Consider the following 22,966-nt stretch of genomic DNA (forward strand, 5'->3'; position numbering starts at 1 on the left):
TATAATTCGAGATGGTTTAAACGTGAGGTTCATGTTCGCCTTCCTTGTGTGAACCTCAGAGATTCGGAAGTTAACGTTCACAAACAAACCGTGGTAGATTTTGCACTGTGAACCTTTTTCATATATTTTCATATATTTTCAATTCATTATCACATCTTTGGTTGAAATTGATTGCATTTCAACTACGGGCCATATAAATATTCCACTCGTCACCGCAGTCGAAGCCGTGTGTGGTAGTTCCCGTTCGAGTCATAGATTGCCTAGATCTTGCCGTCGTTAAAGAGCTAGGCTATGCCACTAATTAGAAAACAATCACACACCCATGACCTGAGACCAATGAAGCAATCTTTTTCGAAGTTTTGACACCAGGTGATTCGCTGGACATCCTAAATTTGGTGACATAAATTTGTCGAAAAATGGTGAACATTTTTTTTTACTTTCATTTGATTTTATGATTTATCAAACTATTTCTAAGTGGATTTTTTTCTGGCTAAATACGCTAGTCAGCCAGTTTTAGGCAAACCGTGTGAAAGTGATGCTTTCTGGGATTATGGCAGGCACGATTCCAAATAACGCCTTTTTTCAATTTGCCTCTAGTTTTTGAGCTGTGCCCTTCATATCTCAGCCTTATGATCTGGAAAAAACAGGCCACCATTGCAAGAAGTCTCAGAAATTTAATTTATTCTCAATGCGCAAACAATGAAGACAATTTACAAGAGTGTAATCTTTAAGTCTGACAGAATGCCTCTTTGCCAAACCCAGATGTCGCAGCAGAGCATGCAGTTTGAATTGATAGAATAACTGAGACCCTCATGCTCAGTGATTCCCAACCGCGGCCCGCAGATAGCCTTCTTGCGGCCCCCGCACAAAATATTAAGAAATCGAGTATTGACCAAAAATAAAATTTTACATTTATGAAATGCACGTACTTGGCTTGGAGTCCGAAGTTTTTAATTAGGATTGCAGGATAGTCGTAAGTAGACTACTAACGTTACGTCGCTGCTGTTTCACTGCAATGTGCCCTAACTTTCCAGTTGAACGAGCAGTCGCTATAGATATAGGTATAGACAGGACCATAACTGCGGCACGACACACCCTCCAATTGGGGGGGGGGCGAGCTCGAAGGGGGCTCAAAATTATTTCGTGAATAAGTATAAATTATAGAGTATTTTTTGAAAATTTGTGCATCTTTTTACTCTAGGCGTGATTTCATGCTGCCAAATATCTTGACTTTTGGGTACTCATCCCCCCAAAAAATATCATTATCGAAATGGTCGTATCGGCGTTTGTCATTACCGCGCCACGACGCACCAAGACATATTAAGTTTTACGCCATGTAACATGCGACTCCAAGAAGTGTGTCAGAACGATTGGCAGCGAGTAAACCTTGGCCAAAAAGGAGTGCCCTTATGCTGACCGAAGCTTCGTTATATATACAAAATACTGTCTTGGAAATCTGAGCCACACAAGACACATATCATGCCGCAGGGAAAAATTATATTCCAGTGAAGAAATACCAATTTGAAATAGTGTGCGCCTCTTAGTTTAGTAGCATACGTTTGGGCTATTCTATATTTTTTGATATAGCAGACAGCAGGTTACGAATTAACATCATGTTACGGGGTCATACCAACGGGTTCTGCAGTGTCCAAGACACCTCACTTAGCTCTACCGGTAAATATGATTAAGTGAGCAGCGAGGACAAGGAATTTATAGCAATATGCAATTCCCAATAATATTGATCGATTTTATCATAAATTATCGAAAATTTCGCGCCTCGCGCTTGCTCACTTAACGGTACCGCTAATTTTGTGGTAAAAGCGAACAAGGTGGTAGGGGTAGGTTTTTTACCCTATGGGAGCCCGAGACCAAAGTTTTTTGGGGGGAGGGAGGCTCACGAAGTGCCTTTTTGTTCCTGCCAACGGATATACGCCCGGAGATGTTTAATTATTATTGAGGGGTCCTACCTTTTCAAACACACCTCCCTCGGCTCTACCTGTAAAACTGATTACGTGAGCAGAGAGAGGATAAAACTTGATTGCAATATACATGCGATTCCCGATCATGTTGACCGATTCAATTATGAATCACAGAAAATTTTCGCGCTTCGCGCGTTTAGGCAATAAAAGCTGACTCACTAAACGGCCCCGAAAGCAGCATAATTGGTAGTCCTATAGCTCACGATCGGAGTGTCCGAATAATTTGAAAGCTACAGTCGTACTGATTCTAAAAATACGAATTGAAATCTCGCCAGGGCAATAAAACTGCTCCAAATAGCCACCAAAGGTCGATTGTTCTGAACTATGGGAGCGAAGCAACACAAAGACCATAACAATGGCCAAGGGCTTCGAGCGATTGATCGGAACAATGCCAATTTCCATATTTTGATGACTATTTTGGGTCCGTTTCATTGCCCTGGTATTCGTGCGGCCCCGACCGTACTCTGGAATTCTAAATTTGGCCCCGACATCGAAAAAGGTTGGGAACCACTGGTCTTGAGAATACATTGTCCGGTCTAGCCTGCCCTAGACCTTTAGGGTGTAAGCTTATGTTTCATAGGCATAGCAGGGGCTCGTGTCAATTATTTACAAAGCGACGTAGAATATTGATTTTATGGAATTGATAAAGCACTGGGTTTTTCCATCTGATTATGTTGGTAATGCTTAAAAAGTCAGCTTTTAGCTCAGTATTGATGCTAAATGTGGCATTAGTCGTCGCTAGGTATCGCGCATAATATTATATTTTATTACGTAAAAGTAGGGTTGGAATTAGCATTATGGCATTCTGTGACGTCACAGGTTCGTGTTCAGGATCGCGTCCATATAGAGCCATTCAAGGGCTCGCAGTTCGCACCATTCCTAGTAATTGTGGTAATCTAGGCCCATTGAAGGGTATAAGTAACTTTTAAACTAGAATCAATCGGGCCGAACTAATGTCGTATTCGTCGTTACAAACACCAGAAAACACAATTAGATGTTCTGACAATTTTCTCATTTCGTTGACCAGTGATATCCAGGGTTGCCATCGCCTGGGACCAAAAAATAAGGACAGTTAAAAAATTAGATTAGCATGAAAAAGCGTTTTTGTACATACTTTGTATCTATATGAGGCGTGGCATATCACATGCCATACTTTTCGCCAGAAATAATCTACGTCAGCAACTCCTTGTTATTAGAAAGTGCTTCATGGACCTTACGACATCTCAGGTCTAGGTTCACCTTTACTCAAGGCCGAAACAGCACTTCGTCAGTAAACCAAACTTCTTCACCTCGTTGAGATCGGAGGCGTCAACTAAGATGAAAAAAGTTCATACAAAATAATTTTTGAGCGTACGTAGCAAGAACTCCAGTAACTTATTTACGATGTTGAAATCGGGGAATATTGCCGATTCTCAGACTTTCATGTGTATTTCAAGGAGGTTCCATTGCCCTGATTAGATTTTGGTGTATATTTTTTCGAATTAGTGAGTTAGTAGCTTTCAAATGAAATGAACATTATTGAATTTAAGCACGCGGGTCGTCAGCTATGGGGTTAGCAATTATGTTGCGTTCAGATTGCTGAGCACTAATTTCCTCCGGGCAAGCAAGCACGACGACGGGTGCTGCGTATCTATCCGTAGGTTAGTTATCTATAGTTAGATACCTTTGAATTCTCTCTCATAATCGTCACGAAAAACGTTTTTACGTCTCTGCTCACTTTAACTAATCAGATTTAGCCTTATTAGTAGCTAAAACTATTTGCGCAAGTGCAATATAATTTAGAAAAATTTAACAATGATTGATAGCTTTACTACTTAACCAATGTGTCGACTGCACTGCTTTTTCTTTACTGCGCAATAAATGCTGGCTTCCCCACACTTGAGCTTATTCTGCTGTAGACCAAACAGCAGAAACCTGGTACTACTGTTTACTGCTAAAATGACGTCCGCTGCTGTAGCTTGGTACAGACGAAACTGCTAAACCACCACTCACTGCCCTAGATTCGCCACTTAGAAGTCAAATCTTATGGTGTATACGTCACGAGAGTTCCTTTCATTTATGATGTCATAAAACCTGGACGTAAAAGCATAATTTTAGAATGTTATGCAACACAGATACCCGAGGAAAACGATCGAAGTTCTGTATGTGGTGGAAAATAAGACAAAATAAGGACGCAAGTCGAAAATAAGGACATTTCTTAGAAATAAGGACAGTTTAGTTTTCTAAGACGTGGCCCTTCAAAATAAGGACAAATCTTAGGAATAAGGACGGTATGGCAACCCTGGATATAACGAAAGTCTATACGCAGAGGTATGTTGCCTGTGCTGCGAGTAAATACTCCATTGATCGAATTTTTCATACTAGAATTGTTTTTGATATACCTGTAATGTCCAATTTCCTTATGACGTATTTTCAAAACTTTCAAATATTCATCGTTTGCAAAATAATTTTCTGTCTGCGCACTGCGATGCTATTCGGGCACGCAAGGTCTATCCATATCTTTATACACGGCTGAGTAGCCGACAGATTGGACTGATAGGGACTGATATATGTACATATTGAACTTGTAGATATCGTAGGTTTCGGAACGAAAATCAATGATTGATTGTTGGCGTTGAAAGCCCATTTTCCTCAGTGCATTTACTGTAAAATGTATGGCCTCTCAGACATTGTTGAATGTCTGGAATTTGTTATGGTGTTGATAATTACGGCATTTCAGCTACTGACACTGGTAGGCCGATACCAGAGACCGAAAATGTACCTGCGGAACGTTCAGAAGCAGAAGTACATGGAACAGACACTCCAAACGACTCCATTCAGAATGCACGAGGTGAGTCTCATTGGGTTGTGTAATATTTAGGGATGAGCAAAGAGGATGACGGATTTATTCATATATCATGTCCTCGCATTTTAATCGGGTATGTGTCGAATCGATACAACAGAAAATTCAAATTTGACGTGATTTCTTTAAGCACCAGTCTCTCATGGATGTGTCGACTACTATGGTCATTTACACCAGAACCAAGAGTTTCTTATATTCAATTCCGTATCTGCCGACTTCTAGCATGACCCACCTCTAGCTAGGCTTTTCGTAAGACACCACATACACGGATTAGTTGTCGAGAAGGAACATAGACAAACCTCCAACACTTAGGTTGGAATTCTGGAGTCGACCTGTGTCGGACTCGAACCCCCAACCCATTGGTGTTGTAGCTGTTGATTATACCACTTCGCTATCTCGTCACTTAAGCAACAGTTGTAAGCTTGTCAGCGTCTAAATCACTATGAATTTCGTCTTGAATAACCCCGTTCTCGGCCAATAAAAATAGTATTGTGTTGTGGAAATGGACGATGTTATCTATACAGGTGGTTTAGAACCTGCGACCCGCCTGCCCGTGAAGACGCATTATAGAATAAATTACAATTGTGCATGGACAAAGAAAATTACCAGGATTCTAACCAAGTCAAGGCTCCGACTCACAAATGAATTCTACTTTTATAGTTCACACTCGAGTCAAGCTATTTTCACTGCACCACAAATTTAAGTCCGAGTCTAAGCCAAGTCAGGGTTTACAGACTCGAAACTGAAATCAAGTCATTGTGTTCACCGTTCAATCCTGTTGAATCCACTTAATTCCACTTTACACGAGTGATATGGAAAGGCTCGCAGTTCTCATATAGTAATTTTCTCCGTCTTTCGGCTTACGGCTTTATTTTCCAAGTATTAGGACTGATAGACGAAATTGTAACAATGTGGTAACTTTACCATTCTTCGCCGTTACAATGTAATGTCTGTCCTGGCCGCCTTCTCGAGTCATATGACTTTGTTCGAGTCATTTTACTCATTTGAAAAAATGACTCGAATCAAGTCAAATAACCATAAAATAGCGACTCGAGTCCAATCATAACAACCCTGCTATTTGCTCATTTGAATCATTGATGCATCGAATTTGCTCACGCCAGACAGATCGCATCGAAACTGCAATATCAAAGAAAAAATACCATAAAACCTATATATGCCTTTCTTTGGTAATGTGATGAAATATTTCATATAATTATCAGTCTTTTAACAGATATCTCCGTCCATCCCCTATATCCCCCGCGAAAGTGAGAATTGCTTCGGTATTTCCCCAGTATTGCTTCTAATCATGCGTATATGCGGCATGCGCAAGGACGAGTTTGCGCGACCAGCGTTTATTCATGACCTGTGATTGCTTCACGTCGTCATGATTGGTCGAAGCAAATATATATAGTTATATATATGCATGCACGGAAGATTTGGTGCAATGTAACCGAGATAACAATATTTGTCATGCAGAGTAGGCACGCTGTACATTGAACAGCGTTTTTACAAAAGAGGTGTGGTTGTGGACGTGGACGTCAATCAACGCTACTCGGTGTTTCGTTTCGACTTCCTTGTACCCATATTATACGCAACAGTGTTTGTGATACGTATGTTGCGTGAGAAATCGTCTGCCACTCAAATTATATAAAATTTTATTTGTAGCAGTGATAGTCTTATAATATCAGTGACTGATATATTCTTATAGAATAACTTTTAAATGGAAATCTAATATGTTGCAGAAAGCGAATACCCATTCGAAGAAAAAACTGTTTATGTCGAGAATACCAAAATAGAAGTGGAAATTGGCCAATGTAGTGTGTCCTTTTCCGATTATAGTTTCAATAAAAGGGAAAAAATCACCATTCGGGCAGAAGTCAATCCTGAGATTCACGAGATATACCCTTCTGATATTGAAGCAATTACACCAACATTGACAATCGACGCACCAAAATCAAGATCACCTGCAACAGTCAAACTTCCTACTTGGTGTGTCCCCGGAAGTGGCAAGCACAAAATTTACATCATGCAATGTGACCAATCATCCGACCGATGGAAAAAAATTGAAAGCAAATATTTGGAATATTCAGGATATATTGAATTCCGCACTTCGAAATTTTCCAAATTTGGAGCATTTCAACGTGTACGTGATAAATTGCGAAGTTCGATTCATTCTCCACTGCGCTATCGGTTGCAACCAGTCTTTTACTACAAAGGCAACCGCTTTGCGCTGGCGGTAATTCGTGACAACGAGCTCATGGACAGACTACTCAAAAAGATTATGAAGAAAGACCTTGGGGGGGGGAAGTGGGATGCTTCAAACCTGAAGCCATGAAAGTTGCTAAACATAGCTTTATCCAAATGGATATAAAAAGCAACGAAACTGGTCTCAGCTTCGAGCCCCGGGATATAAAATTATGTGACACGGTCGAGGAAATAACGAGGCGGTCGAGGCCAATATATAAAACATTGACCCTACAAGTTACTGAATCCATACCGAAGGAAAAGATTACAATAACATATACAGTGGAAATAATGGAAAATCTACTCAACGGGTCATTTAAATGTCCGAATCAAGGTAAGTTTTCGAGGGAATGTCCTGATTTATGCACGTCAACACCAACTGCAAGCGAGATAGCATAGTGGTACAATTCCCAGCTAGAACACCAATGGGCTGTGGCATCGAGTCCGACCGATGTCGACTCTAGAATTGTTTAATTGTGGAAGGTTTGTCTAGGCTCCTCCTCGCCATATCATCCATGTAAGCGGTGTCATATAAAAGCCAAGGCGTGGGCCGTGACTGATGTAAATGATCATGGTAGTCAACAAACACCATGAATACCTCAAATAAACAAAAAACCAACTACAAGCACCCACACATTCGAATCACACATACATTGACCCTGATGCAGTGCATTGTTGGGATGACTCTAGTCACATTTTTAGTATGACTCGACTTGACTCGAGTCACTTTGCTAAAATGACTTGACTTGACTTGATTCGGCGTATCGGAAATGGGGATCGTCTCGTGACAAAATTCATGAGTCAATTGCAAGTCATCAAGCAATCGATGCCGCAAAAAATCACTGTATCTTTCAGTTGCTTTGATTATGCGCGAAACCCATGTGTAGCCCGTGGGAGCGACCAATCATTCAACGATCGTGCGCTTTACTGAGCCTACAGTGTTCTCTCACAAACAAATTGACTGCCAACGAATTGTTCGAAGCTTACACCTTACGCTGTCGTAAACTAGTATGATGAAGTAATTCAATAGGAAAATATCTTTCTCTGTACTTACCCCAAACCTCTTGCTTTATTGAAATTGAATTCTAGAATAGTTTATATAGTCCGCAACCATCGGTACAATTTGTAAATGGGTTATGTATTGGATCTAATCAATTCATTTCGCTTTTCTGTATTTCAGCTGGTACCTATAGACTGAGGCTATGCAATTACTTACCTAGTTTAGCAGTTCTACGTATATTTCAGAAATACAGTGCCTTCGTGCGTGTATATTTAATCATCATATTTACCGGTACGGCTGGTAGAAGTGGTCTCATCGATCATTAAGGGGGCACACTTGAACTATATTCATACCATACGGCAAAACTATTTAGAGCAGTGGTTCTCAACCGGGGGTAAGCAAAGCATTTTCAAGGGCTCTGCGAAACCTCCAAATTTGCAAAATGTTTCATAACCTGATTTTTAGTTTGTTTCAAATTAGAGAAATCACGAATAAGATTGAATAAGACCAACAGTCAATCATTGATATCAGTAGCTCCGTACTTAGGTACCGTTTTTCTTTATATATCTTCTATGTCGACTTCATCGGCCAATGTGATTAGTGATTGCATATTGTTATTTCGTTAAGTTTGAAGTTTGTAGACGATAGACATCTCATTCTTCATATGTGAGGTAGAAGGCAATTGTGCACTCTGGCACATGGCACAAATATGAGGCCAATATGTTTGCTTTGAGACAATAAAACACGGGGTGTCTGCTGATCCAAATATTGAAAATGCGTATCATGCAAACTTGAACGCGTGTGCTTATCATGCTCATTCTGCTCCAGTCGGGATGTATAATATCATATTTCATCGGAACTGGCGAATTTGTTTCTGAACTAATATTCTGCTGAAAGATATTTGATTTATTGCCATAGCATTGAAGGTCATCTTTTATATCCAAAATATCTATGAAAACTGTTTATTGATCGCTCCAAACGAACTTTGAGGTGTATGAAAGTATAAGTTGCCATTAAACTAATGCTTTTCAAAACTACTTCAAGTCGCACACGAAAATGGAAGATCTGGAAAGTATTAAAGTCAGTAAGAGTCTGAAAGTACATACATTTTTTTAAAGAAGCAACACTTTACAAAAGTAGTACAAATACAACAATAAATATAATGATAATCACTTTCGTTTTATTTTGAACTATGAGATGGGCACGATACCCTGCATCGCTTTTCGTCGAATAATAACCACCAAGGAATCAATATTGGGGCTGACGAGACATGTTACTGTAGCTGGAAGACTGACTCCTTATAAAGCTCGATCTTATAGGAAAGCCCTAAGCCGTCTTCTCAAGTGTCTTCAAGGCAATATGCCCGTTGATATCGGGTGATTCTACCACGATGGCGTGCTGTTGGCAGCATACTTGTACAAACTACTGGATTTTCAAAATCCGCAACTAAAATTAGAACTACCTAATTTTCAAAATCCGCAACTAGAACTAGAATTAGAACTAGTCAATTTTCAAAATCCGCAATTACAACTAGAGCTACAACTACTCAAAAAACCGCCAGACATATTTGTATGACGTAATTGTCTCGCTTCTTTCATTACTTTTAAGCATTCAAGGACAACCGAGACGGACGCCGCACAGTCGGCCAAACTGGCGGAGGTATGACATTCAATATCGACAACGGCAGACGCATCACAGCGGACATTGTTAATCAAGATCAAGCAACATGTAACCAGACTAACAACAACACAAGAACGGATATTAGTTAAATGTCTACCTTATATGCGAGGTAGCCATTGACGTGCTACCATCGTTTCATATGGACTGTGGAAAAACACTATCTTCGATGTGTATCGTTGGACGAGTTCAGGGATGTTCAACCTTTTTGCAATTCTCGGACGCAATTCGATTAACCCTCATAGTGGAGTGTTGCATTCCTGCGGAAATTCAATATGGCCCGGCTAGACTGCAGATATCCATGTTAAACTGGCTACTGGGATCTTCGTATCGAGAACAACCCTTCATTTTCAACAGCATTAATGAATTCCTTCGATAATGATGGTAGTTGCACAAATATCACTATCAAATATTTACCTATTCTCAGCCCAAGTGATCAGATTTACTGGAAGAGATGCACACTACACTGATGATGGTGCATCTTAGTGTGGTAATTAATCACTTTGTCGTATATCATTATATGTTGACCTCCTATCAGGATTATCGGAATAACCAAAATACATATTCGAATTGCCCAAATGTACCAGAAAAACCTTCATTCGTGGAACCCACACGATTCCAAATTGGTATTTTCAAATGGGGTGCATAATTTTCCTCCAAGGCCGCATTTGTACAGTGAGGTCCAGCTGGCAAGAACACTACTATATTCACGACGAAAAATGAAGTCTTTCTGAGTCGCGAGTAGATCGGAAAAAGTTTTTTTTAAGTTGAATTAAAATCTCTCAACAATTTGGGATCCATACATCATCTTGTAAGTCGGATACAATGATTGCAGAGAAATCGTCATATATTATTTCAAGATATCAACCTTCCCAAGAAAAACCCGATAAGACTTCGTGCTTCATATGAAATCTTGATAAGAAATGCAAACCATCAAATAATCTAGAATTGATATGAATACATTTGTGCGTGATGTGAAATTTGATTGACATTCGAAATTATATCTGGTTCAATAGAGACTCCCTGTTTCAGCGGTTACACAGAATCCTCGTTGTGTTGTAGTCAGAGATGGTCTGTAACGAAGTACTTCTACTTTTTGGAAGTACTCAAGTAATTTTTCTCTACTTCTGGTACTTACTCAAGTAGATCTGATTTTCTCTACTTCTACTTCGTAATATTGTGTGATCTACTTACTTACTTTTCGCTATTTTCAGCTTGTCAAGTAGAAGTAGTCTAATCCCCCAATACCAAAGATAGCCTGAGGAAATTCTGGGCTGTTTTCACGGAGTACCAACATTCAATATTCATAAAAGTCGAGTAAAGCCCAGAAATTTTGTTGCGCTTCGCGCACAGTAGTTATGGGATGACAAATTTGTTTTCACGAAAGTATCAGTGAATATAATTTAGGTACTGGATTGCTAGGTTCCGCTCACACCGCTTTGTTGCCCATATCAAATACTTTATCACAGTAAATATGGCGTTTGAAACTACCGTTTCACAATCTAGCAATTTCCTATCATTTTGTAATCTAGCAGCCCTTGGCGTGTCCTGCGAATCTGGAAAATCTGGTTTTTGTCAACATTACACCTGTTTTAGCAGATCACCTTCGAAGCTTTATGGACAAAGGACAGGAGATATATTTTCCGCTTTTTATAAGTGGTATTTGTATTTCACTTTCAATTCCGAGTATCATAAATTGAGTTTTGATTGCTAGCAGTTCTTTTGTCTGCAGAACATACGTGTTGAAGCATAAAAACAAGCGTAGTATTGGCTCTATTTTCTGAAAATAAAGCTACATTAAATATAACTTTTACGATCCACAATATTTGTTATTAATATATACTAATCGCGCAAAGCGTTGAAACGGTATCCGATACAACTTCTCCGTATTTCTTTTCGCCTAAACTTGGGGCCTCATAATAGTGGGTAGGGCGCCATCCCATGATATTCTCTAAAATGGAGTCTTCTAGTGAACGAACGGTTAGATTCATATTTTCATATCAATATTATAATTTGCATCCCATGATGCGAAAGAATGCTTATTCTGTCGAGAATTGATACCTCCTGGGATGCATCAACAGGAATTAAGTTATCTGCACTTTCCGCATAGCTCCATTTGCAGCTTTTGGCAGTCCATGCGAACAAATTAAAACTGTTTTCAAAACTACTTACTTACTTGAGTAGATTTAAAGTCAGTCAATTCTACTTCTACTTCAAGTAGTTTTGGGTTGCTCAGGAAAAAAGTACTTCTACTCGTACTTGAGTAGATTTTTGGTAGCTACTTCTACTTCTACTTGAGTAGGTTTATTGACTACTTTGACCACCACTGGTTGTAGTCTCTGTGTGTCTACAAGACAGGCTGTCGCGTATTAGGTCATAGCAATTTATTTGAGTGAGTCAGGTTCGTCGAATAAAATGACTTATACGTAGGGAAATTTGCAAGCAACCTTTTGGAGCCCTGTTACACTTCAATAACATCACATAAACATTCATTCTGCGTTGAATGGTGCCTTCCCGACTTTTCAATACGACCAACTGAACATTTGCACATTCTTTAATTCAAATTGCATATTGACGGCGGTCAACACACGTTAATTTAATTATGTTCAGACGACTGCATAATGACGGGTGCAACATGACCACTACTGGATTAGTGTATGTCTCTCGCAGGACAAATGAAAATGCGGAAAGGAAGTTTACATCCTCTTAAAACTAATTCTGGGTAACGATCTATTACTGACTAATTGGCCGAACCTTACTAATATATGTAAATATCAATATTATACATGGTAGCAAAACCTTGCACATAATCTCTTATTTAGGATTTTGGTACATATTTATAAGGATTTTTACATGTCGGATCAAGTTTGATGGGCACCTTCTGATATATATTTTCCACCTTTTCTGAAAGTAGTTTTGGGCAGCTTTTGAAAACAAACATAGAAGTGTGATATTTGGAAATTTAAACAAACTCAGACCGTGTAATTCGAGATTTTATGTTCAACCAATTCTCAGCATATAAACACTACTTGGAGTGGTGGACTGTAATTGGGCCAGTGTACCTTCTTCTAGCCCATGCCCGTTGTTTGATATCATGAATATTATATCAGGACAAAGGGGTATCAATTATGGTGCTATTCTTTAGATATTTAGTATAATAAGCTTTATATTACCCAATATATTTTTTGAGATGTCCAAATGATATGATCGTATAAATCAGCTGTACTATTAATTTCCTTCACTGCAGACACACAGTGTACAAAGCTACATATTAAATACAGAGTACGATTTTTAAATAACAAATTGCAGTCTAGCAATCATACATATGAGTTATACTGCTATTGGTCTTCTTTGGAATCGAGGTTTGTGGGAAATAGTCAAGCATTAGAAAAATTGGACATATGGTGTTAGAACCAGAGGCAGTCAGTAACGAAGAACTTCAACATTTCCCACTACTTGCAGTACTTACTCAAGTAAATCCAATTTTTAACTAATTTAATGTTGCCATACTTTTTGATTTATTTTCTTTCTTTTCGCTATGTTCAGTTGCCAAGTGGAAGTATTATATCCCTTCAAATATATAGAGAAATAGAGACTGATGAATTCTACGGTACGTGCAATTCATTTTACATCAATAAGAATGAATCACTGCTTCCACGAAAACATGACGGAGACATCCTCGGTATATATCGCGTGCGGGGCTTGGCAACAGATTTCGATATTTGAGATTGCTTTAGGTCAGTGTTTTCCAAACTTTTTTGAGCTGCCACCCCCTAGACAACGAATAGATTGCCAGCACGCCAAACCCCCTCATCATCCCTAAATCATAAAACGAAAGCTGTTCTGCATTTATTGCAGCTAATATTGAGACTGGATGAATCTGGCGTATCAATATTATAATCCCCAGCTTCCTCATATTGGGTTTGAGTTTTGATAAGAACAATATCATGCTTCGTGGTTCTCACAGCACACGATTAACCACGGTTTTCAGTGATACTGCCGACTGCTAAATTAGTCACTGATGGGCAGGATCAACACTGTCAAGCAACAATGAACTTTTCCGGTACAGCTGAATAAATAGACAGATGGCCCGAAATTGCCTGACTGAATCGATTCTACATTTTTACTGCTTCATTTATCAATCGTTTCAACACTACGCAGCAGTTGTCTTCTAAACCTACACCGCCCTAATTTGCTCTCAGCGCCCACCTAACGCTAAATTTTATAGGTAACGCACCCAAAACACCCATTTTATGGCCGCCGGCCCCTTCACGCTCGCGAACGCACCCAGGGATACGCTGAAGCCCAGATGGGGAACCATTGCTCCAGATCAGTGGTTCTCAACCTTTTTTAGACACGCCCCCCTTTATGATAGTGAAACTGCTCTAGGTCATCATGGCATAGCTCGATAAAGTCATTTTGTTCGGAATAGAAACCTTCCTTAGCAATACTGAGGACTTCAAGGCTATATGTAAAAACTGGTGGGTCTGTGTAAAACTGGAGTCAAGGTTTTCAAAAGATATCGAGTTCCATTGGTAAAGGCTTCGAAACCCTGGGAGCAATAGTCCATTGATTTCGAAGGCTCAGTGAAAGATCAGTTTCGTCGTGCAAGAGTTAATATGTTGTTTTATGGTAGGCTGCAGTTTAGTTGAAGAAGAATATCTGAAACAATGCATTACCACAATATTCTGCGCTTGCCTTATAGAAATTCTTGTCATATTTCATACTTTTGCAACTTCTTCAACAGTTAGAAGAACACAGTCATGCGTTGTGGTAGTCTTGGGCCAATTTTCTATCAGATATAGCAAATACTGTAAAACTGGATCGGTAACTTGGAGTGACTGGCTTCTATTATCGAGGCTGATAGTGGGATAGTGATATTTTATATATAAACAAAATTCAAAAATATTCGAAATTCAATGCTCCGTGTTCTCAATCTCAATAAATCGACGACACAAAGGGCGATACGTGACAGATTTACCCTTACAGGACGAGTTTAACTGGGTGAGCATACAGAAAAACTATGCTTCCTGCAATACAATATACATCTACTGGAATGATCTACAATTCTGTAGCACGTTTTGCTTTTTAGGATATCTCAAATTTCCATGAATGTAAACAATTAGGCAATAATTCTTTTTAATTTCAGTTTTCTCGTTTGTTGTTCAGCTTTCTGGGGCATGTACGAGTGCCATTTTGCCTAATATATAATATTTTTGGAGAATTCTCTGCTCCTTCCGTATTATTATCGGCCTATGATATCGGTTATCGGCCTTGTGAGTGTGTCACAGTGAGTGTGTCACAGCACATTTTTGCTACCACTACGACGCACTATATTATTGCCTTGCCTTTTAAACGAAAATCGTGCTAGAGTCCTAAAATATCTGTTTTTGTAACTGTTTACTTTGACAACGGTTTTTCTGGTCACAATATGAACATATAGTCATACTTTTATGTTTGTGTTTTGCGCATGACATCATGAACGGACGCACTTGACTCGACACGGAATTATAAAGTTACAGATCAGGGGCGTCAAACAGGAGGCAATTCGAGGCAATTCTGAGTAGATCGAATAATTCTTGTATTTCCCAGCCCATATGTAACAAATTTCAAGATTTTTTTAGTAGGAAATGCTTCCATGTTCATAGTCCCCATTATAACCACTCGACTACGGCGCTGTGGTTTCACTCTACCACTAGTAACAAGTCGGTGAAATTGCCATCCAATTTCAAGAAAGCAAAAAGTGCACACTTAGCTAAGAGTTTTATAAAAATATGGACCAAAAGTAGTTATTCACAGAACCGATATCGCCAATGCGGAACAGTAATATGCAATTAACATGGAAATATATTAGTTGCACAAATATATAATTGAAATATCTATGGTCGCACTGCTGTGTGTCACTTTCGATCCAATAGATCCCCAGACATGATAGATAAACCAGTCTCACGGTTATAATAAACCAAAATCCAACGCCTGCGTTTCCAATTAAATATCTTGTATTCCTCACAATGCATATGCAGGGCTAACGTCAGATTACGACCAAACCCAAGGGCGGATAAAAGATGCCAACTTATATCATCGTTAACGCAACTTTCAAACGCCATTGCCATTGATCGTGAATAAAAGTGTTGAAACTTGCTACTTTAAAAACACTATGATCCATGTATTGTCGATATATGCTTTTAAGGTATTCAAGTGAAAAGCAAGAGCATGAGCTAACATTCTGGAATCATTTGACTGGTCTGGCCCGCGAGCGATCTGAATGCCTTTATCAGGCCCGCTACGCAATTTGAGTTTAACACCCCTGCTACAGATTGCAAACTGACAACTACAAACGAGAAATATCCGCATCTGTTCGGCCAAACATTTTGCTTTGCAACGACCTGAAAAATGAAAGTCATTTTATTACAGTGCTCTATGTATGCCCGAACTGCACATGCATATGCGCCCGTGTAATATCATCCGATTCGAAAGGGTTCAGTCGAGTCGCTCGTATTAAAATACTTCGAATCAATGATACCAATTAACCGCTGATATATTCTTACTGACAGTGACATATAATTTGGAAACTTGATAGTTTGATGAGTAGTTCTCTCATGTGGCGCTCTCGAGTCGCGATGAGATCGTGGCAATAGTGGCTAGTACCTCACGTTGTGGCCGTCATAACCCAGGTTCGAATCCCGGTCACAGAACAGTTTTTACTATATGATCGAATAAGATGTCAGTAATCACGATGAGAATACCATAGTCTGCGCAACTTGTTGCGTAACAGGCCAGAGTTAAACATAATTGGAATCGTTATTACAGTTTCTGTCGTAACACATTAGCTATATGCCAATGTAGACTGAGCGACATCACCGAACTCTATATCCAACGAGCTCCTGCTTTTATACGGCAGTGCGGCCGTAGTAAGTAATGGTCAGAAACCTGGAAGTTTACCATGTTCAAATGCCCTCGAATTATAATAACAAATATCAATAACAAAGTGAAAAGATGTAAATGACTACCTGGAACAAAACCTTCGACTGATGAGTTTCCCAGCCTAATTGTGACCAACTGACTGGCATTTCAATCACAATCTCCCTCGTGATTGGAATCTATAGGATTCAGTGTATGACACACTTCTGAACGAGCGTATGATCGACTTAGATCAGCACTCCCTGAAGTGACCCTACGTTAGAATGATTGTTATTGATTGGGTTGTTTGATTGTACTAAAGAGTAATCAATTTCCCTATGGATACCGCCGATGGCATATAGCCAATCGCGCTGCGCTGTGATCGTATAGTGGTTAGTACCTCACGTTGTGGCCGTGATAACCCAGGTTCGAATCCTGGTCACAGCACCTTTTGCACAACTCACGAATACTTACAAGCAAACTAATCATAACATTTCCTATAAAATATTGGCATTGACAACTTTTTTTCTTGTGGTTTTGATATGAATTCATCTACGCTTTGCTAATAATTTTCCGCACATGATATCGCTTTGTACACTGTTTGGTCGCCCTTGGTAGCTTCATAAAATCAAATTAGAGCTTTGAAGTAAGGATTACCATACGTCCTCTTTCAGAGGATTTGTCCTCTTATCGTCCTCGGAGGACGCCCCGAATGTCCTCTTTTTTGAGAGTTTGTCCTCTTTTGTGAAAATTTTGGTTAAATGTACGTTAAAATTGAACTGAAGATATATGGAATCAGTAATCGCGTAACGGTCCGCCGGGTCTTTGGGACAGTTAACCTTTTTTAGTCTACCAACGGAAAATTCAATGAAAGTCTGTTTTCTGTGGTCGAGTAGGAAATATGACCTTTTTTTGGCAACCAACTACAAACTCAAAATAAATTTACCAATTTTCCGAATTTTACTCCAGTATTGTAAGTTTTGGAATTTTTAAAAAGTGTTCTCTTTTCAGATTCCCAAAATATGGTAAGCCGATTTGAAGGTCGAAGTGGAGAAGGGTAACATGTAGGGTTGTGTTTAAAACAAGAAGCAATTTAAAACAAACATGTTTAGAACAAGGCCCTTGTTTAAAACATGTTTTTTATTGTTTTTTATTGTCTTTCTCCTAAGCCATATCGTCACGCATATTAAATTGTGACGTCATAGTGGATTGATATTCACAATGATAATGTAGGGTAAATATAGCTCCTTTGAGAAAATAGGCTCCCAATCCCGCTCATATACGGACCAAAAATATCTTTCACCAGGACTGCATCTTCATGCAGTATTTTTACTTTCGGCGGTCATCATCATCAGAACATTCATTCCGTACCAATGATCTATCTACGTAATTTAGCTGTTGAACTGACTATTTCGAGGGTTCCAACCTTCCCATATCGTGTACGTCGGTTATATAGGTGGTAATCGTCTCCCGTAGGCTCATAAAGCATGTTTTTGAAAGTGTTTACAAAATTATGGCATAATTATGCAACGTAGAAAAAACAGAATTTTTTAAAAAGGGCCTTTGTTTAAAACACAGTTTAAAACAACACCATTTGATTTAAATGCAGCCGTAATTGTTATCGAATGGGTTGTTCGATTGTGGTGAAGAGAAATTAATTCCGCAGTGGGTTCCGTCGATGGCATAGCACTTCGCGTTGCGCTGTGATCGTATAGTGGTTAGTATACCTCACGTTGTGGCCGTGATAACCCAGGTTCGACACTTCGCTGATAATTTTTCGCACATGATATCACGAATGGTAGACTTCGAATCGATATAGCGTTACTGCAGTGCCCGATTTTGCCCGTGCAGTTACAATAAGACAATTAGGAACGAAAAATATGTCTGATATCTCGACTTCAAGCGTTCGGCGCAATAAGCTAAATTTAGCAATGATCAGAAAAATGAAAGGCGTTCCCTAATCATGGCCCATAAATGCCCTGCCCAATACCGCCTCGCTGTATATACTATTTGGTCGCCTGTAAGGACCAGATGAATCAACCTTGGTAGCAGCAGAAAATATTCAAATGGGAGCTTTGAAGGTCGAAGTGGAGAAGGGTTACATGTGAACGCAGTTGAACATGGGTCAGTCGAACCTGCGGAATATGAGAACGCAGTTTTCGATCGGTGTGTTGCTCGTCTTCGCTCCAGCGGAGTCCGAAAATAAATGTGGTTAATTTTCGCGAGCCTCGATGCCGAGATTTGTGCTTCGACGGCCAGTGCAGCAACACAACTGAACTCGGAGATGTGGCGTTATCTTTTTCTTGGTAAGGAGCGGAATCCCTCTTCAGTACTCTGAATTTCGAAATGAATGAATTATTTCAAGCGCGGGTATACGGCAGGAGAAACGGGACCTTCGCATTAATCAGTAACCAAGAAGTAGCGCTTGGTTTTAAAAAGGTTGTTGATCCTTGCCGTATAGTTTATTTGTTTATGACTACCAACAATAGAGAGAAATGTGTCAAGGAGAAAAATGTGTCAGTGTTGCTTCTATGTATGCCGTTATGAGGTTCACCGACATAAGATCAATAACATATTTAATCACAATTTAGTAGCCAGAGATACCACAAGATAGCGACACAGGGTAAACTGAAAAGACAGCGAGGAGTTGAATATACTTGAATAGTCTTTCAAACAAACCTACATATATTTGCAAAAGAACATGCTAATTAGAGGCATGTACATCGCACAGTGCACACTCAATGAAAAGTGCCATAAGATATCACAAAAAGTACACGCAGTATAATAAGGGAGTGGGAATGTGTCGGTATAGGTGAAGTCGATATGTCAGATTTCTGTCCGGTGATATCAGCCGCATAGCAGTATTCATTCAGTAGAATCTGCTTATATTTTGTCTTGAATGTGAACAATGAATAGTTGAAAATGCTGTACGGCTGTCGCATTGCCCGTGAAATAGGGATTTATAGTTGTGGTCGATCATACTCGAAAGAGCGTGGCGTTCACTGGTAATTCCTACTGATCATAATTGGACGATGAGGAATCAAGTGTACTTGTACTTATGCACTAATGAGTATACAGTAAAATTCGAGTGTGTTATCGAACGCTGGTGTAGCCTATATATAACAATTCAATCTCGAACTTCGGAATATCATACACATCCAGGGGTTGAATAACTCGTTGTTCCTAACAGCACCGTGGTCATAATTCATGCTTCTTCGTCGTTCGACAGACCTGATCCGGTTCAAAACGGCTAATTCGAATCTCTCGCCCTCACAAATAGTTAGAATTGATTTCGCATCATATATTGACCATTGCTACATTCTCGACCGAAATGTAAATTTCGGAACTTCATAGTTTGAATCGTAATTTGAATCGGGTGTCTGGTCGTCGGTGGGATAGCCCATCGAGTTGCGCTGTGATCGTATAGTGGTTAGTACTTCACGTTGTGGCCGTGATAACCTAGGTTCGAATCCTGGTCACAGCACGTTTTGTACTATCGTTGCGCAATATGCCAGTAACGATGGTGGGACGACGACGTCTACTACGACCGCGTATACAAATCTGACATCGGCAACGGCTGAGACGAGATGACCCGATGATGGGGGAAGATTTCCTTTATGAAAAATTTGATATTTTATGTACATATTTGAATAAACATCACTAAAACGGTATGAAGCCTGATTTTATTTCTTGCGAAAGTGGTTCTCAACCGGGATACCTCTTTCACTGAACAGGAGTGCCGCGAGAAAATGAGGTGAAGAGGTTTGCTGTCGACATATAGCAAAAATTTAGGACATCCAAATTCTGCGTAGCATTTGGGAAGCTCATGACTAAGAAGAAGGTGATCACCGGCCGAGATGGTGTGATTACAGGACCCATGTGATCAATTGCGACTTGCGAGCATGATCGCTTTTGAATCACGCGATTACGATTACGATCAAATCGAAACTCGAAGTAGTCAATTGCGATAACGATTACATTGAAAAGTCAGGGATGTCCCTGGGAAAAGTACTCAGGAAAAACAAATCCAGTGCACAACTTTTTAGCTCACGATTTTCGAACGATTTTCATCCGAACATGGTGTAAGCCAGGGGCGGGCAACTTCTCCAGCCGGCGGGCCGGATATATAGGAAAATTAAGTAATTGGCGGGCCGTATTGACGAATCGATACATTATTCGCCCATTTATCCTCATATACTGTACAATGAATAATTCGTATTTAGTGAATGTATTTCAACGACAGCAATGTCACCTCAAATCCATTTCTCGCCAATGTGGATTTGAGAACAGCAATGTCGCACAGGCGCCGCCATGTCTACTTCTCTCTGATCAATCAACACACGGTGCAATCATAGCGTCCTATATGGTGTGGATACAAGCAAATCTCACAGCTCTGTGAAATTGTCTACGTCACACTTTCCATTTGGTCAAATGCAATTTGACGGTAATTATTGACCGACTTGCCGAGTATTAAATTTGATAAAATTGGTATCAATCGAAAGCTATACCGTGGTAGGCTACTGATTGCGAAAATATCGATTATATTCTGCTCGTAGTCCTGGATCCCCCCAAAACCAGCTTCAAATGTTGCATTGTAACTAGGCTTACCATACGTCCTCTTTTAAGAGGATTTGTCCTCTTTTTTGACTTTTTTGAAAGTGTCCTCGGAGGACGCCCTTTTGTCCTCTTTTTTGAGATTTTGTCCTCTTTTTTGAAAATTTAGGTCAGATTTAGAGGAAATTGCGAGTGATATGCCGCAAATTAGCGCAGAAGTGAAGCTCCGGCGGGTATTTCGGAGGGAAAAGTGGTGATTTCAGCTCTGAGCGAGAAGAAGACCTTTTTTTTTTTTTTTTTTTTTAGTCATCCACCTGGCAATGTGGAGTGAAAAACGTGATTTCCAGTTTTGCATCTCTGAAATTTCTGAAAAAGTGTCCTCTTTTTTCATTTCCGAAATATGGTAAGCCTAATTGTAACGGAGTTTGGTATCGTGATGCAACCATGCCGTCTTGGAGCAGGTGAGAAGCAGCGTAAACCGCAAGCGTATTGGCCATTGTTGCGCAACCGATTTAGCATTCACACTCTCGCCATGGAAAACTGAATGGGATAGAACGGTAACTGCATGGCCTGTCAATCATTTACGGTCGGATGATAGTGAGCATGATGCAAGGTCGCGCTAGTTACAAGACCTTGGCAAAGTCGGCATTGAGAAAGTTTCTGTTGTCTTTGCCGATCGGTTGTAGCATTTGACTTTATATCTGTATGTTTCGGAGATCTATATTGGTGCTTATTTACAGCTATCGAATATTGGAAATGCCTGCAAACAGTTGTGCCGTCCCTGGTTATAATACTGTTGGGAAAATAGTAATTGGGATCTGTGTTTTCATCATTATTATTTTAATTTCATGAGGTACACGGCTTACTCATTTACACAGTGAGCCTATGTCTATTGAAATTATGGCCTCGCACGTTAGTGGCGATGTTTAAGAATGATACGATATTATTCACAAAATCAAACGACAGGCTTCTCTCTGCCAAATTTTTACTTGAGCTCGTGGAAAGGATAATTTATAAGGCCTATACTGGAATAAAGCCGCCTCAGCCAGAGTCATTAGTGTCTGCCATTATTTCTGAAAGGGAGAGTGATATTTTAGAATATATGGCTGATTTTACTTTTGAGAAAGGCGATTCGAAAATTCAATGACCAGTTAGACCAGGGGTGGGCAAACTACGGTTGCGGCCCGCAACACCGTTTTGTGCGGCCCGCGAGAGTCTCAAGAAACTTGTTCTCGAAGAAGCTAGTTAGTAAATTTCAGAAATAAAGGAAATCAAATAACGGAAGCCAGGGTATATGTGGTGATTTGAAGGGAAACCCTTGATCATAAATGATACCGCAGCGTTTCACAATGTTTGCAACTTCAAAATTGGTGGCATGAAGCGTACAATGTAGTTTTAGTGAATCTGGAAAAAACACTAACCTTACAGTAGCCTATATTGTAATTCAGCGCCAGTGTCCTTAAATAGTTTCTAATCTGGTATATTTTCAGATTTGACTAACATGCCCTATCCACACTGCTTACTGTCTCTCTGCGATGCTAACGATTGACATCTCATTGCAAATATGTGATTGCAGTGTCGTCAAGAAATGTTATTACAAGAAGGACAGTTTGATTGCAATGCCTACCACAGTTAAGGGATACAACAGTAGCCTATATCACCACTATCACCACCATGCAGTCTTGCGGCATTGTTGACTGCTACTTATATTTAGGCATGCAATCCTTCAATGTCTCATCTGTTGAATAAATTATAAACTCCCAACAGTCA

At 39.7% G+C, this 22,966-nt stretch overlaps 2 non-coding genes across 2 annotated transcripts; both read left to right on the plus strand.

Annotated features, from left to right (window-relative positions):
- The first annotated feature begins 17,017 nt into the window (after window positions 1–17,017).
- On the plus strand, window positions 17,018–17,089 carry Trnah-gug (transfer RNA histidin (anticodon GUG)). Its single transcript has one exon. It is a non-coding gene; the product is annotated as a tRNA-His (tRNA).
- Window positions 17,090–20,054: 2,965 nt separating this feature from the next.
- Trnah-gug (transfer RNA histidin (anticodon GUG)) lies at window positions 20,055–20,126 on the plus strand. The gene has a single exon. It is a non-coding gene; the product is annotated as a tRNA-His (tRNA).
- The last annotated feature ends 2,840 nt before the right edge of the window (window positions 20,127–22,966 follow it).

The sequence above is a fragment of the Botryllus schlosseri genome, chromosome 1 (genome assembly GCF_051294905.1).
Source record: "Botryllus schlosseri isolate E-star chromosome 1, Bs_hap1, whole genome shotgun sequence".
Classification (NCBI taxonomy): Eukaryota; Metazoa; Chordata; class Ascidiacea; order Stolidobranchia; family Styelidae; genus Botryllus; species Botryllus schlosseri.